The following is an 18,388-nucleotide window of genomic DNA, read 5'->3' on the forward strand; positions in this document are numbered from 1 at the left end:
TATTTTTTTTTTTTTACTTTTATCATCCCATAGGCGTTGATGACCAGAGGGTTTTACGCCTTTAAGCAAAAATCAACAACAACAACCTTTAAGGAGCCTGAATCCATTTCTTAGTTACCTGAAGTGGGGTGTGCTCGGAGGAAATGTCTTCCGTCCTAAACACAAAAATAAAAGATTGAGGTATTTCAAGTTATTAAGAAAATATAATTAACCTGAATTCTTCTGAGGTGAAAGAGACCCGAAATGTTTAAGATCTTTAGGACCAGGTTAGTAGAATATAATTTGTTTGCCAAAAATATACTCCTATGGATTTTAAAATTTGAAGTCTTTGTTCAAATCAATGTTGAGTCTTATCTCATTTTATGCATAAATGTTTTATGACAACTTCCTTTTATATAATTCTCTACGTATGAGTAATGCAAGTCTTTCTACCGGTGTTGATGGATTGCCAATTACGGGTCTGTTATTCTCTTACTGTGGTTGTTAACTACTTCTTATTCTGCGACAAATACTCCGTAAGAATAAACACATTATTCACACATTAAAGTTAATTATATGGCACAAATTTAAAATGTTTCAGTATACATGTTGAAATTACATAAAAACCTGTTTATATTATAATTTATAATAATAATCAATAATGGCGATATACATTGCTCACAATGATGCGGAGGTTTAGTTATGTTGTAAGTGAAGGAATAGTCTTGTTTAAACGAAAGGATGGATTAACGAATGGAGATAGGTAGAGAATTACAAGAGGTTGCACGTATGACGAAGAGGTAGCTAAAGGAGACGGTTCTACAGAAGGGCACATATAAATCGATCGTTTAAGATCTAGTGTTTAATGAATGGAAGGATGATCGTAGAGTGAAGAGATCAAGAATATAGGTAGAGTTATTAATTTAAAAAACTTGGAATATGAAAACACCGATAAGTAATTGGCCTCGGGAGGTTGGTTAGAACCGTTTCAACATACCAATGGGAGACATGAGAGCGCCTGGGAAAACCTAAGATAAATCTTAGGAAGCTATTCATGAGTCCCTTCAGTCTCAACTGTAATACTACAAATAATGTGTAAATGTAGGGTAAAGAACGATCCTAACCACAATTGAGTACTATTAAAGCAAATGCGCTTTTTTAATTACTATATTTTTTATTTTATTTTAAATAAAATAAAAATGATTTGCTTGATAATTATTCAGCTGAGAGGATAGTAAAGTTTTCCGATTGATAAAACATAAAGCAATTCTGTTAAAAAAAATTAATAAATCTATTAGGATTATGAATTAACTACATAAAATATGATGACGCAGAGATATATATGATAACGCCAAAAATATATAATTCAATGAAGTGCAGCTTATCAACAATCGTTCTAAATCAAGGAATTAGGTTGGAAAATGGACAAAAACATTGGTCCGATACTATGTCCAATAAATAAATAAAGAATAATTGAAGTTTTAAGGGTGTTTGATTGTTCCCAGGATTTGCTATATGAGGGTAAAACAATTCCATATTGTTAAACTAATTATAAAGGTAGCTATGGATCGTTTACTTACATATAAATTATGACTAACATATTTTGGATTCTATGATTGATGAAAAATTACTTTAAAGCAAAGCATCCCTAAGATAATATTCGTCTCTTCATACTCTCATCGACCATCTTCGACTAGTCTGAACTACATTTTTTTTTTTCTCAAAAAAATATCTTGATTTATGTAAAAATAATAATTTATTTCCTGTTACTTATATTGCAAAACAGTTTTCAACTAATTGGGTTTTTCAAGGGTATAAACGATTTAAAAAAAAAAAAAAAAAAAAAGATCATTTTTAAAAAGAGTTTTTTGTTTTGTTTTTTATCAAACCTTGGCCGTGACCAGGGAACTGGAGACCGTGAAGGTCTGCGGCGAAGGGACCCTGATGTCTGTGGCTCTTCTTGTTCCAGTAAAACTGGAAAATTCTTTCGGCCTTACTCCAATATGAAAAAAAAATCGAAACCTTGGCCAATACCTGCAGAATTTTCTGCAACGAGTTTATTTTTCTGAAACTTCTTCTTGTACTTCCTGCTGACCCTGCGTTTAAGATGAATGACGAAAGATACAAGTTAAACCCAAGTGATCTCTTCAGAGCCATGACTCACATCTCCTTTGTATTAGCTAAGCGTTGAGCACAAGGTATTTTTAGATGACATGAAACAAGTTTATTGCTAAATTTCAAAGTCGTGTGCTTCAGACGGATAACTCCTTTAATTTAATTAAAATAATAACTCATCGTCATTATCAATAAAAGGATGTTTTATTTTTAAAAATTTTGTATTAAAGGTTTTTACTGATTTTAACTCCGCAGCATATTTAAAATTAAAATTAGTAGGGGTCTACTGACATTTAGTACTTACAAAAACTGTATAACATTACAAGTTTTAAAATTTCAATAATTTGTCTGAACTTGAAAAGAAGTTTACTAAAAATCATAAGAAACAACAGGTAAAAAATAATAGACTTTAAATTTTTTTTTTTTATTTATTTATTGATAGATATTACAATCTGCCACACAGTTGTGGGCAATAGGTAATAGTGATGAATGATCTCATACATATTAAAATAAATAAAAAAAAAAAAATAAAAAAAAAAAACTCTCTTAAAATATATACAAACAAAAGAATAGACAAGATAAACATAATCAAACTGTCTGTATGAAAAATAAATAAATAAAATAACATAATGATAAAATAATATATACAATATTTACACAATCGACCTGAGGATCCCTGAGCCCACTCTATCCCCCACGGGTGAGGGGTAGAGCAGAGCTCAAGAGATCCCAGCGCATCCCTCTCGCCGCATCACTGGCAATGCCAGTGGAGGCTGAGCAAGTGCGAGACTTGAAATTAGTCGACCATCTATAAACATATTTATAGTTGAAAATAATAAAAAAGTTACAAATTATAATGCAATTGTCTTCTGTGCTCTTTATTTACACTTATATGACTGTCATAGAGTGGCCGTTCCATTAAAAAACTAGTACATTTTCAAATCTATTATTTTTTTCTTAAATCGACTCTTTTTCTAATTAATTATTAGTACCAAAACTGTTAATTAAATAAATAAAAAATTTGAATTTCTTCTTAACATGCTAGAGGAAGAAAATATTTCTCTTTCTCCATTTAACATGTTGAACTAATGATCATGAATGGTGTAAAGAAAATTTGTCTTGCAATTTTAGTTTCGCCATTTCTGCACAGAAGAGTCGGATTACATTAATATAATAACTTTATTTGGCTTTTCGAACTACCTTAGGCTGATATATGTATAATTAATAAAATAGTTTTTATTTTGATATGATCGCATTTAGTGAGTGACAGTGTTTCAACAAACTAAAATGTAAAAATAAAGATTAAATTAAAGTAAGATGGTTTCTTAAACAATAAATGTATATGGACTTTAACAGACGAGCTATTGGAGCCTAGGGAACAAACGCCGTAGGTGGTTTACGACCATTTCACTGGGACGAATTATTACGCCACGGTTCTCATTTGGTGCATGATTTAATGATCTTCAATCTGTTTTATTATAGCCGTTATATGGTTATTGTTAACCGTTTAAGGGCAGCCACAAAGGCGTTTCTCTGCTAAGTTTAAATTCATATGTAATACTCTAAATTAAAGAAAAATATTTTTTTTAATTTACGAAAAACTATTTGACCAAATTATAGTACTCAGTCGATGCAGATTTTATTTTATTTTATTCCTTATACCTTAATTTTTTCGCTAGTCTGCACCGTTTAGGAGATATTGGCGCAAAACTCGAACAATGGCCTAATTCGTTACTTTCTTTCCTGTTAGGTATAAACAGTTATATAAATAATTATTGAATAAAATATTTGAATATTGCGCAGCGCTGGTACTAGCTATAAATATCGCATTGTAGGATGATAACTCGGGTTGAGGTCAATAAAGGTAACAATCCATTGTTAACCAACGTTTTGCCCCACTTTGCAGGACTTCGTTGAAAACAAGATACAAACATTGTAAGAATTGATAGGACATTAAAATAAATATACCGAGAAAATAAGAAAATATGTAAAAAAAAAAAAAAAGTTAGGTTTATAAAAGACATAATAATAATAATTTAAGGAAGTATACACATAGGTGGACTAGAAACTAGTTACTAATAAATACAGTCAGGTATGATAGGATTCTAAATACAAAACTAGAGTAAAAAATCGTAGAAAAATAGTCATTAGAAGTAGTTATAAATATGGTCAAGAGTTTGGTGTAAAAAGATAAGTGAAGTAGCTAAATGTGGAAAAGCTGAAGTATTATTAACAATTGATAATAACAAAATATAAACAAAGGGGGAATTACCTGACAAATCGAAATAAGGATGACAATTAACTATTTGGGAGAGTGGGTCAGGTTTAAAATTTCCCCGCTTCGCTAACCCCCAATTAGGGCAAGAGTTTTTTATAATATATAGATATGTTGACTGACAGGATTAACTAATGTTTTGTATAATACTTCAATAGGCAAATATATGAGATAAATGAAGAAGTACATGTATAAGATATCACATACAGTATAGAGTGAGAAACTAAAAAGATTATATAAATACATTGGCAAAAATAAAAATAAAGTTATTGAACAAGATAGAAATCATGAAAAATGGGAGGAATAGTGATATAATAAACTAAGAGAAAATTAGAACAATATGGATAAAAATAGAAGGTAATAAAACTGTGACAAGTAATAACAAGAATGAGTAATTGACAATCTTTTAGAGATGGTGTAAACAAGAGGTTGGTGTAGATCGTACATTGGAGATGAGAAGTAATGAAATAGGCAAAAATGGGATAACAAACTAGAAGAACAATATTTGTAAGTGATATAAGGTGAAGATAAAATTAAAAAGATTATTATTTTAAATAATATTTAAAAACAATAATGAAAATAGAAAAACTTGGGTGTCCACAGTAGTTCGGAAATGGAGTAAGACTATGGGGGGCAGAAAATAACTTTAAGAGTATATAAACAAAGGAAAATAAAAGAAAAAGAATATGGGGAGGAGGGTAGTAGAGTAAAGTAGTCTCAAAGACAGTGCCTTTGATAAAGCCGCAGTGTTTATTTATGTATTTGGATACTATATAGGAAAACAAAATTTAAGCTTCATCATAATGATTGTATAAGGATAAACAAAAGGCACCAATAACGAATGTTCAAAGATTACTAACTACTGAAAAATGTATGTTTAAATGTCTCTGACAGATTTGGTCTCCAATAAAATTCATAGATAAAAAAAAAAGTTTTCCTACTCATTTTCAAGCAAAGATTTAATTTATTATCAGACACTAATTTATTTTAGTATGCAAATATTCATCCGGGCGTTCGATCGAAATCATGATAACTGAAAAAAAAAATGAAAACGTTGACATTGTTAAAACGTTTGTTAATTACTCTGTTTTATCTTTAACCAGGAGGTAAAAAAAAAACTTAAAATTTATTAAATCAATCATGAAAAATATGGTAAACCCTGAAATTTAAATTAACCAAATACATCAGATACCATATTTCACGATTCCACGATGGAAAGGGCCACCTTCATGGGAAAGAAACTAGGAATTATTTCGACCCGATTCCAACCCCCATATGGCACCATAGAGTAATCAGGCACGCCCGAGGAGATGAAAAAGTAGTTTTCCGCCGCTAAGTGGTTGTCCTTGCTGAACACCTTGCGGCGTCCGATCCTCTCTATGGACTTGAAATGTCCTCAAATGGAGTCAGGGGCTTCTTCTTTTCGTTATACTGTTAAGCTAATAAGTTAAAATATAAATTAATAAAAATTAAAATAATTAATATTGCACTATAAATTAAAATAAATTTAATCACCATTTCTATGTTTTAATTTATAATGTAACTATTAAACTTATAAATAATTTTTTAACTTTAAAGACATTAGTTGTTTCATTTGTCTGAGACGTATTGTAAGCAATTTTTTATTCTTATTTTACCGATATTAAGGTTTTTTTTCCTAATAAATTTGTCGTTAGAATAATATTTATTACACTAAACAATATTTCAGGGTTATTATACCCATCATTAGATCCTCAAATTCATTAAAAAAAATTATATTCACTTAAAGTTAAAGAGATTAATTTTTTTAATTTAACATTACAGAAATAACAAAAGAAACGACCAAAAATAATAATAAGGGAATTCTTCCCATCCCGTCCCCCGAAATCCAAGAATTAGGTCTGGGCTTATTTTACATTTAAAACATTTAGTAATAGCGAGTATTGCAGTGTTTGAAAAACAAAAATTTAATTAACTCCAACAAAATTAAAATTGATACGGCGAGAATCCTACATTTTAATTATATTTATAAACTTTTACAAAGAGTTTACTTTCGATTTAAACTAACTATAATTTATTTTTTTTCAGTAGACAGAATTAGCCGACAGGTGGTTCTACAAAAACACGACTTGAAGAGTTTAGGTAAATATGTGTATTTATATATTTAACTTTAATTATTTATCTTGTTATACTTAACATTAAGTAGTTTTTAAAAGCTGGTTTCGTTCTGTATTTGGACAATTTTAATCCACTTAAAAGTAAAGCCTGAATGGAGAATCTCAGAGCTTGGAAAAAATTAGTTTTTTAAGCTATTGAGAAATAGCAAAAAAAAAATTAATTATAACAAAAAAAAACTCGATAATCTCCTATATAGAAACATTTGTTGAAGATGAATTAAAAGGTAGACAATATAGGTAACAGGTTATTCTTGGCAACTGTCACTTACTAACACTTCAGTTTTTTACAGTTTTATCTATGATTTTGCTTCAACTCATCTATTTACAGTTCATTATCTATCATCTATTCAACTCTCTTATTGCTATCTATTGCGCTATGATACAGCAATCGACAACATCACTCCATACACTGTCAACTCAGCTATATTTTTTGTTTGTTATACCTTTGTCGTAGAATCATGAATTCCCAACAACTCGGACATCAAGATCCTAGACATCTTGAAACAATTAATTTTTTTTTCACTAGATTATTATTTTTATAAAACAAAAGCCTGCCACAAAGTCTAGTAGTTTTGGTTATTTTATTCCATCTGGTACTGAATACTGTGTTTTGTGAGCTCTGTTTATAATTAGCTAACTGGCCAGACAAAAAACTTCAATACTATTTGGTATACAGTAAAAATTTAAGATAGCAACAAATTGTTAAACGAAATTAATGACCATGAAATAAGTAAAATTAACTTAAAAATCTTGCATAGCGTAAGAAATAAGAAAGTTTAATAAAGATATTTAAGTTCTTTTGACTTCAGTTACTTTTTACTTTCACAGGTCGATATATGGAATATATTATTTTTGTTATCCATGTTTTTAGATCCACTGAGTTCAGATAATCTTTTCTTGCAATCGTGTGTGAACTCGCTACCTCAAAAACTCGTAAAAGTCGTACGAAATTGAAATTACCTAATTAAGACCAGCATATGCCAGGGATATGACAGCAACTTTTTCGATAAAATCAACTGATTAAAAGTTCAACTTATGGAGTAGATTTTCTCCAAAACGGCGATTATGATTTTGATAGAACTCGGCATGTCAATGTGCAATTAAATGTTCTTTAGTATCACCGATGATTTTTTTTTTTAAATCTTCTTCTAAAGTACTTTTAATATTGTTTATTAGAAAAAATAATCACTTCTCGTTTTTAGCAGTAAGAAACACTGTGTATATACAAAATATGAAATAATTAAAAAAAATAACTAAGGAAGAAAAAAGAAAAATAATAACATCTGACCCGAACGGGAAACATGTTTCCCAAATGTATTACAGCTTCGTAATCTTTTATTGTAACTGTGGTATTCTTGGCAGAACCAAAATTTAATTTCATTATCCCAATCTCGAGAAATTCTAAAATACGAGTTTTAGGAGCTACAAAAAAAAGTACAAATAATTTTTTTTTATTACAAAAGTTGGAATAACTTCAACATCAGCTCTAATCAACTCGAAACTTGGGGACATGTATGATAACTGAAAGGCGTGTGTGGTTATTAAGTATGTCAATTTTTTTTTTTTTTATTCCTTTGGAGAATTAAATAAATCTTTGTTTATTATTTTTTTATTTTAGTTAGTTACATCATATATCAGTACTAGACACTTATTTGATGGATTGAACTTGAAACAGCTGATTTGTCGGATATAGATGTTATTTTCTACTCGTAGGGAATGTACAACCTCTCCTATACCTCACCGTTTTATTATTATCAAGTTTTTGTATCACAATTATTAGAAGCTATTATTATTATATGAAACTGGTGAATTATCAAGTAAAATAGGACGGATTTGCGCTTTGTCATGAGTATGATAAAGCCTATAAATATATTATATATATTTTGTTTTTATTCTAATACATAATACAATGTTTATAAACAGGACAACTACTAATCAAGGGGTCACATCGATAGTCCTGACCTAGTTGCATGAGATATCTTAAGACTTCTGAACCGTTAGACTTTGAAGTGGGGGTGGTCGCCATCTTGGCCCGAGCAACAGTATTCCTTCTATAAGCCCGATAGCTAAGGAATGAGCCCCATAGATAATAGACGTTGGAGAAGGGAATATACTTAATTTTAGAAATTAAAATCACAATTAATCAAAATTAGACTTATGGAAGAATGCCATTAAAAAAAAAAATTACTTTTTTTTCTTGAAGAATGAAGATGTTGACTAAGGAAAACTATTAATAAAAATTGTGGATTTTATGACAGAAAATGATTTATGAGAGAAATTGGCAAACTCAAACAGAACTAACTTTCAATAAATAGATCAGAAATTCACCAACCTTGAGCTACACATATGTTCCAATTTGGGGGCAAAAATTACATAATTTTAATGGCAAAACACACATACATGGATATAAATTTATGCTCAGGTATGACACAACTGTATGGCTGTGAAGAATTAAGACGAGAGATTTACTTGGTTAAAGATTTTTTTTTTCTGTTTCATTTCATAAAGAGGTATTGTTGATTACACACTGTCCCTCTCATTTAATAGTGAGTCGAAGGTGGGATTATAAAAATTTATAACTTTAAGGATTCATTATCACATAAATTATTCCATATATTTCAATTATATAAACCAAATTAAGAATTCTCTATTAATTAAAGGTCGAAGCAAAAGCTATATCCATTCCAATGAGGCACCTAGATTTACGATTTTATTTTCAAAGGATTAACGTGGCTCCACAGTGGTTACACTAAAGGAGACTCTCAAACACTCAAGAATTCGTACAGACTAGACTATTTCGAATTTCTTTTTTATAGTTTTTTTGTTATTACAGGATTTGGTATTTCCAGGATCAAATTTTAGGAAGACGTCAGCGGTAGATTTGTGTTGATAATGATCTTGTAATTTTACATTCTACACGGTAGATTATGTTCGGTTCATTGAAGTATCGTTTTTGAAGAACTTTGGTGAATGGAGTCTTGGAGTCTAGTAGAAGAATTGCAATGGAGCTTTGCCAGTGAAGCAGTAAAATACCTTGGAGCTCATCTCGATCATCGCCTTACTTGGAACAACCATATCAATATAAAATTAGCCCACACCTACGCAAGATTACCACTGATATATGTTGTCGCCAACAGAAAATCTGGATTAACACCAGATATAACTATTCGCCTTCATAAAACAATTTTAAGGCCATTCATTACTGATGTACAGATAAGAAGTCTAGGGAACAGTATTCTGTACGAATAGAAAAAAATGCAAGTGGAATTGGTTGATTATTTCACCAAAAACGGTATAGAAAATTACGCTCTCTGCTGCCAGAAGTTATAAGCGTAGTGGCTTAGAGCGTAGGCAATCCAACCTCATCAAGAAGGCTGAAGCCCAAGCTGATAAAAAACATCCTTTTATAGACTCTTTATTTATTAATTTTATTTATTTGTTGTCTCCTTTTGTATTTTTTTTCAGAATAAGTCAATTATTTATTTAATTAACTCTATATATATCATTTGTTTTTGTTGGTTATCTTCTCTTTCATTCTTAATTACATAACTATTATTATTTTTATTTATTATTTACTATATGATTTTAAATCGATCTTTATTATTTATAACTGTTCAATTTTTATAGGGGTATCTTTTGCACGAAACTATTACTCCCTTCTCCTAATTATCAACTGTTAAAACACTGCCACAATAACCATATAAGGCCAACTAGTCAGATATGGAAATAAAATAAAGATATCTTGACTCCATACTAATTGGTAATGAGATATGAATTTAATTTATCATTCATTTATTAATATTTGTAGATTCTATATCATTCATACAATGACAAATTAGGGATGTTGGAAAAATTTCGATTAGTTGATGTATATCAAATATAAATATACATTTTTTGAAAATGTGTCGATATAAAAAAATTATACATGGATATTATTTTCCTGATATTTTGTAATTTGACTATCGAATACTAATATTATTAAAAAAATATTTAATTAAATGAAGAATTTCTTGTAAGACGGCGATCCGTCAATCAATGCGTAAAACAAATATGTTGAAAGCGGACCAGTTTCTACTATATAATATCGCTATTTAATGCAGATTTGCTGAATATAATTTATTTTATGGAAGTTTTAATATGATTATACTAATGAATACTAAGACATAATCGTGTTCATGAGACCTTGGTTCTTACAGTGGTCGATCATCTCTGACTAATAGCCTCGAAGATCCGCTATAAACAAAAGGAAGTGCGGTCTGTTAGGACAACCTTGGGGAACACCGCTCCTTGTTCCTCCTCCAAAACAGAGATCTAGGTCCTCTAGAACAATGGGCGAGGGTTCAACTGTGAATAGGGGGCTTAGCGAAGCTTTGTACTGGCATCCAACCCAAATGTTGGTCGAACTGGCTCATGTCATGAGAAAGCAATCCAATTATTACTAAAGTTAGAGGAATGTAATTTTACTAATCTTTTGCTTGACATTTCAGGAATCAGCTAAAATTTACATTTGTATTTGTTAGCTATCAGATAAAATTTTCAAGCTTTTTATAACTGAAACTCATTTAGATATTTATTATTGATTATAAATTTAGACCTAATTTTTTTAATGTATTATTATATTATTACATTTCTATAAATTATTGATCACTGTCTCCAGATTTAGGTTGTGATTTATCCTACGTATCTTAATCGTTATTCAATATACATTTTGTTCGTCGGTGTACTCATAATTGAAAAGGTGATGTTAAAAAAATAAAACATATTCTGTCAATATTCAATAATCGAGATCTTGACCAATTTCAGTTGTGAAAAGCTAAAAAAAAAAATTAACTGACGGCGAACACGAATTTCAATTTTTACGTTGTTTATACGCGGAATGTCACCACTGGGTTTTAAAATTAAATTGCTCAATAATTTTTATTTATAAAAACGGAGATTAAACTTTGTAATCATTTCCTTGGATTCTCAAAATATTATATAATATTTTATTAGCTATTTAAATAAAGTATTTAATAATTAAATTTCAATTAATTTATTACCAGGTAATGATTAACTAATTAATTAATGACAAATTAGTGAAGCTCATCTCGATTGTCGCTTAACTTGGATTACCATATTAATATCAAATTAACCCAAACCAACGCAAGATTAATTATGTGCCTATCATCAATAGAAATTCTATGTTAAAATCACCTTATGTACACAACAATATTAAGGTCACTACTGATGTACGGGTGTGAAGTCTGGCGATCAGCATCCTATATGATAAGAAAAAAAAATGCTCCAATTTCTAAAAAAAAAAAAATATTCCAAAATAAGGTCCTGAGATTCGTGGTAGATTCCCACTGGCATATAATAGAGAGCCAAGTAAATCGAAAATTAGTGTAACCTACAAAGTAGGCATTCCTGCCGTTATCCTGATATAAGCTCTATATTAATTTATTTTTATGGTTATCATTTTTTATTTATTACTAAAACAATTTATTTTTTTCAGCATAAGTCGGTTATTTTATTAAATCTGTTATAATTATAGTTTTTTTTTTACGAGGCTTTATTTTGCACGAGACTATACTCCCATTATCAACTGTTAAATAATTAGCAAAAACGTTCAAATAACAACGTAAGGCCTACCACGCCAATGTGATAATAAAGAAATAATAAAATCAAAATAAAAAAATAGCAAATTATTATTTTGTCATTTAATTGTGAATTTCTCAAATACATCAAATTGAAATTCCTAAGAAGCAATTTGAGTTACATGTGTCCAGACATATTTTATTTACTAATCCGATCATAATCTCTAGTCATATTTGGTTTTGTTACTGCCTTAATAGATCAGGAAATATAAAACTTGTTTTGCTCGCAGATCAATTTGGTATGGAAATGAGGTTGTCGAATTACCTCCAGTCCTGTTACAGCCGATTGCCATGTTATAGGATCCTAACCTCTGAGCTGACAACTCGTGTTGTAAGTTGACATTATAGCTCTTGTCTCAAACATGATATGATGTATCTGTCCTAATTTTGAAATTCATGTTTCCGGAACTTGGAAAAAAATATACTGCATTCAGATTCACCTTTCCAAGAAACATATAGTTCGTTGCGAAAAATATTTCAAAAAGTTATTCATGAAAACAACCCTTTTGAAACCTCTCGAAACAGACTTTGGATTCTTTTCGATGAATTTTCCCACGTTAAGGAAATTCTCCATCTGATTTCATATACGGGGAAAAAAATCCACCAACCCCTACTTCCAATATCTTCAAAATCAAGCACAATTTAAGTACGTCCTAATTAAGTGGTAATTTTTAGAAGGCCTTAATATTTTAATCGTTGTACATAACATTCATTATATTATTCCATTTATATTAATTATATTATTAATTAATTTATCACAACTTTACTCATATCTCGACTCTGGAATATACTGATGAATAATTAATTCTGGGCAAATGAAGGTATCTTTCGTTATCATTAAATTGTGGACCGTATTTATAATATTATATTATTATCTGGTTTAATCTTTCGTTTTCATTTAAAATGTACAATAATCGTATAGCCTTTATATTCATATGTTTTCCTGTATTTCGTTAAAAATTTTCGATTTTGTAGCCAGTCAGATTCGGAAGGATAGACATAATTATTTACTTTCATTGTTTGAAATAATATTAAAAATGCCAAATGGGCCGCCCATAGCTCAGTGGTTAAGACACAGTCTTACCAATTTGATGTCTATTGGCAGTGCCAGTTCGAATCCGGCCTGGGACGTTGACTTTTTTCATTGCGTGGCGGTCCCACAAAATGAAGAACTTTGACCCCCAACCATGGTTAGGCAGTATAGGACTCCAATGAGAGTCTTGGCCGAAGAAAAAAAAAAAAAAAATGCCAATGTGTTTAATTCCTTCAAATCGTTTTTATTTGAATGGTTTCATTTAAAGTACTATATCTAAAAAGATTAAAACTTCTAAAGGAGCTGCCTATGAATTTGTTAAACTGTGCCAAAATATCTAATATGCAATTATTTGAATGGGTTATTTTAACTGGCTTGCACAAGTTGGTCGGAATTCGTGATGGATCCATTCATCAAGTTTGTGTTCAGTTAGTACTATTATAAATTTTTCACCTATTTAACTTATTTATATGTTTTTAAAATTTATTTTAACTTGTTTATTTGTTTTTTAATTGTTCTACTACTGTGGCTTTTTTATTTATTTCTATACTTTTATTTATTGATTATTTCCTTTAATTTGCATTGTATATGTGTAACGGATTGAAGGTGTGTTGCGGATCACAGGAGAACGGATGTATGAGAGAGTGGAACAGAGAGAATAGCATAGAGCAAAGACTGAGAACAAAAAAAAAAGAAGAGAACTAATGAATAAACGTTTAACGCATGTTGCTGACAAATGCCTATCAGTTTAACCTGATATTTGATGCCCGGCTATTCTCTGGATTGATAGGTATCAAACTATTAAAATTTATGACGTTATTTAAGTTATGCCTCTTCCATCCATGCCTTGTATTCTCAAGGTAAATATCAAAACTCATTCATTGATACTCTTGCGGTACCACCTTTGCCCCATCAGTTATTCCTTACACATACTTACACCATCCGGCTCAGATCTTCATCCTACTACTTCAACGGGCTTCTGAACTGTTCTTCCAACATTGTATTGCTCCTTTATTTTTTTTTCTCTCGTGCCCGCCAAATGATAAATTTATAATCTGTCTGATTGTTGAGTATAGAGTAAATATTATCAATATGTGTAGTATGAAATTTGTTGGTATTATGCTTGAAATTCATAAAACATACAGAACTTTAATTTTGAAGGGTAAGCATGAACCAAAAAATACTTCACATGATGAATGATAAATAAATTTTGTAAACTGATCGTCCAAGGTCTCCAAAGCATTGATATAAAAGTTCCACTGCAACTGCAAGACAAATCAGTGACCAGCCACCTCTTTTCAAGACTGTTTTACGAAGTTACTCCAAGAAACATATTTCACGAAAAGAGAATCTTAAACCTAAGACTTCGATAAAAAATTCATTTTTATGCATTTAAAAAACACTACTTTATTGGAAGAGTTCAGATACATTTAATTATAAGGACTTTTTTATATTTCTTTTTCCGCATTTTTGTTTGTTTTCCGTATAACATTAGTTAACACGAATTACGGTTCTAGGTTCTCTATGTCAGAATTTCCAGGAAGCTGATTAATTAAAAAAGTGGCTTTACCGGATTAAGTATACATTTGTATAAACTAGAACGATGCATTGAATTTTAAGCGAAATGAGCGCACTTTTTTTAATATATATATATTGCCAACTGAGTCCAAAACTATGCGGTTGATAAAATATTTTTCAAATTTATTTTATTCTGATAAAATTTGCTTTAATTTGGACCGAAATGAGTTCTTTACGCCCAAAACTTATTCTGATATGACATTCCAAAGATTTTCCTAAAAAAAAAAAAAAAAAAAACGTGGCTATTTTTTATTTTATAAAATGTTGTCAAAGTTATTCGTCCTACGAGGACTCTCATTTGGAACGAATTTGGAGTAAATTTTATCTGCTTTAATTTCAGAATATCGAAACGAAACCGTTCATTGCAAGGAGAGTAATGTCAATGTATCTTATATTAAAATAATGGTCATGCACAACTCATTTTGATTTCAAAATGTAAAATATTGTATCTAATTCGAAAAAGCAAATGTAAGCTCGTAGTTTTGGAGTTATAACAATTTAAAAAATTGCACTAATTTCGCTTTAAATCCTTATTATAGTCTAAACCTCGAATCCATTACAAAAGACTGATCTACATGACTATAATAAGGCCTATCTGAACATATGGTGTTGAACTTTGGGGCTCCACTAAACCATCGAATTCTTCTCGTCTCCAATCCTTATAGTCCAAAATCCTTCATAAAATCATTAATGCTCCTTACTTTGTTTCTAATCAAGTCATTCATCAGGACAAATGTTGCCGATTTGGTTAGAACCAGATACCAATCCTTCCATGATAAACTGCCCAACCCCACTTTTTTCTAGCCTGGCTACTCTTTCAATGCCTGATAATTCTCCTAGGCGTCTGAAAAGAAGATGGCTTCGAGATCTTCTTCTCTAGTAACGTTATTGGAGTTCTACCAATGGATAGATTCTCCACATGTTTGTATCATGTCATCTTATATCTAATAACAAATTTACTAGGTGTATACAGTTGTAAATAATAATATGGATTATTATTTTTAAAAAATAAAAGAATTATTTTTAAAAAAATCCTTTTTATTGCTCTTGTTTCGGCAAAACTGAACTTAATCTAGTATAACCATTTTTTTTCTTTAAATTATTACCTGAAAGAAATAAAAATTGTACGTAGTTGACACAGAAATAAACTTTTTTTTACCTTTGTAATAAAAATTTTCTGGTCGAGTTTTATTTTAGACATTGGAGTTTTGTATATGTCAGTTTGTAGTCAAATCCATATCCGGAAGTAACACTTACTGTCGTTTATCAAATTTTGATAAAATATTCAGGTATAGCACGAGTTGGTACTTTCATGTAAAATTGTAAAGTGGTTACATGTACATTTCACCACATTCCATCCCTTACTACCGCTTATCCATGGGCAAAGGTATTTTCGTTGGCATACCTGTGGTTCGGTTAAGTTGGAAGAAAGTTGAGAATTAGTCTAAAAATAGTCCATTGTCAATCCTGTCAAATTCCATCCCATTACTTTCGCTTGCTTGTGGTCGAACGTATTTTCCTTTAACTTGTCTATATTTCATATACAGCTCCTTCCATATTATTTTATTCTGTTACAACTGACCATTTCCTTTGAAGTATATTGATTCATGTATCCAACAAAAATGGTGAGGAAGCTCACTGACCTATGTACTCGTCAGGCGATTTAATTTTAATTCAATCGTTTCGAACCTTGTAATCCTTATCTTATAAGTACAGATAAGGAAAAGATGAAGTCGATGTTTCTTGATCTGTACTCAAAGGAAACATTTTTTTTTTTTACATAACGTTTAAGTATTCTGGTTCTTAAGGAATCTGAAAATAAACCTATTCAAACAGACCGCAATAATTATTTTTAAGGAAAATTTAGCACTATTAAATTTTGAACAAATATAGACTAAAAATATATTAATGGACAATACGCCATTAGTAACTGAATAAACATTTATTAATTTTTTTTATATCAAACCATTATTTAATTTCTTTAATTGGTAATTGAACATACCTATTCAAAATTGATTTAGTGCAAATTAATGTTTCTTATTAGTTTTATCTATCTCTTAATTACACTTAATGTATTATGCTTTTCGTTTTCATGGTTCTGTTTCTTCATATATGAATAAAATTTCATAATTTTTTGTTTACACAGATTCAAACAAAAATTATAAATAAGCTATATTTATAGTAGTTTCGTTAATAAATAAAAAAATAATAATATTTAGTTTCACTTTTATTAGGTGGTTAGAATGTCTATGGAGTAAGTCAAGTTTGGTTACCTGTGGAAAGAGATTTTTTTTTGTAAACTTACTTAAACGTCATATTTTGTTTTTATTTTCGATTGGATGTGTTCCAAGGTATAACCGGGTTTCATAATCTTTTAATGCCCCTCAATTGACTGTCCCAAAGTTGGTAGGGTTCTCAAAAATTTACCACAGTGTACTGTACAATCCTTATAATAGGTCATATACAAAATAAAATAATTTATTTTGTATATGATGAGCCATATATTTTTTGAAAATATATAATTTGTGTACACAATATGTCATTATACGTATACAACACATGACGCGGTTAAATTTAGCGGTGTCCTGTCCTTCCTGGTTCAAAAACTCAAGGTCACCTTCTGTTCTTTGTCTTAGAGATATCTGAACCATTTCTGTTATTTTAGTATAGTATCATACTTATCATGTGAAAAAAGATATATATGTTGTAAAAACTTTTTAATGTCGAACGTAATTTTTTATATTATCATTTTTTATTTATTTCTGATTTTCTTTTATTTGTATATGATTTTCTTTCCACTTATTTTTACTTAATTTTAACCGACCTTAATTTATCTTTCTGTATATTTTTAGCCCTGATAAAGCTTTACAAAGTGGGGCCAAACGTCAGAAAATAAATAGGTGTCAACTATTTTTGTTTCCCTTTTGACTGTCATATGCTCCATAATTTGAAATTATGCGGTAAATTATTCATATATATAAAAAGATTATATAAAAACTACTATGCCTATATTTAATAAGAATTAAGAAAAAAATGATAGAATTGATATAAGAGTGTATTTAGCAACCTCATACAGTTGGGCAGCTCAACTTTTTAAAATAAACTTTTTCTTTCTCCACTCGTTTATAAGATTTTCATTAAATATTTTCAAGAACATTGAGTTAACCATGTATGGTAGAGGTGCTATCCTTGGGTGATAACTAATATGCGTATTTTTAGGGAAACTATTTCTATTATTAGTAATATTTTAAAGTAATTTTTTCCTGCTGTTGAATCTTGATTAAGGGGATTACCCATTAAGTTAGCAGACCTGAGGTAATTCTTGGGAAGACAGTTAGTAATGGTAGCTGAAGAACAAGTTATTGTTACAATAAGAACACTAATTGCCCTCGTTGTTGAGGCTATTACGGGAGGAAAAGGACATTGTAAAACCCAAGATATGGGTAAGCCAGGTATAGTCCAGGTACTGAGAGAGTCAGTCCAGTTCTGTCTGTCTTCGCCTACACCTCTGGAACCAGTACTGTATACTTTAGGTATGTTATATAGCTATATAAAACATATATATATATCGGTTGTTAAAATTACAAAATGTGTACATTAGTGTTTTAACTTGATA

The 18,388-nt window shown here is 29.9% G+C and overlaps 1 protein-coding gene across 2 annotated transcripts in view; it reads left to right on the top strand.

Annotated features, from left to right (window-relative positions):
* LOC106683617 (leucine-rich repeat-containing protein 15) overlaps window positions 1-18,388 on the top strand; it is a 181,407-nt gene that overhangs the window by 131,407 nt on the left and 31,612 nt on the right. For both annotated transcript variants that reach the window (XM_014425190.3, XM_014425191.3), the window contains one exon: window positions 6,437-6,490. The gene's annotated coding sequence lies outside the window, so the exon portion shown is untranslated. The remainder of the gene's footprint in view (window positions 1-6,436; window positions 6,491-18,388) is intronic.

The sequence above is a fragment of the Halyomorpha halys genome, unplaced genomic scaffold (genome assembly GCF_000696795.3).
Source record: "Halyomorpha halys isolate HHAL.00 unplaced genomic scaffold, Hhal_1.1 Scaffold499.1, whole genome shotgun sequence".
Classification (NCBI taxonomy): domain Eukaryota; kingdom Metazoa; phylum Arthropoda; class Insecta; order Hemiptera; family Pentatomidae; genus Halyomorpha; species Halyomorpha halys.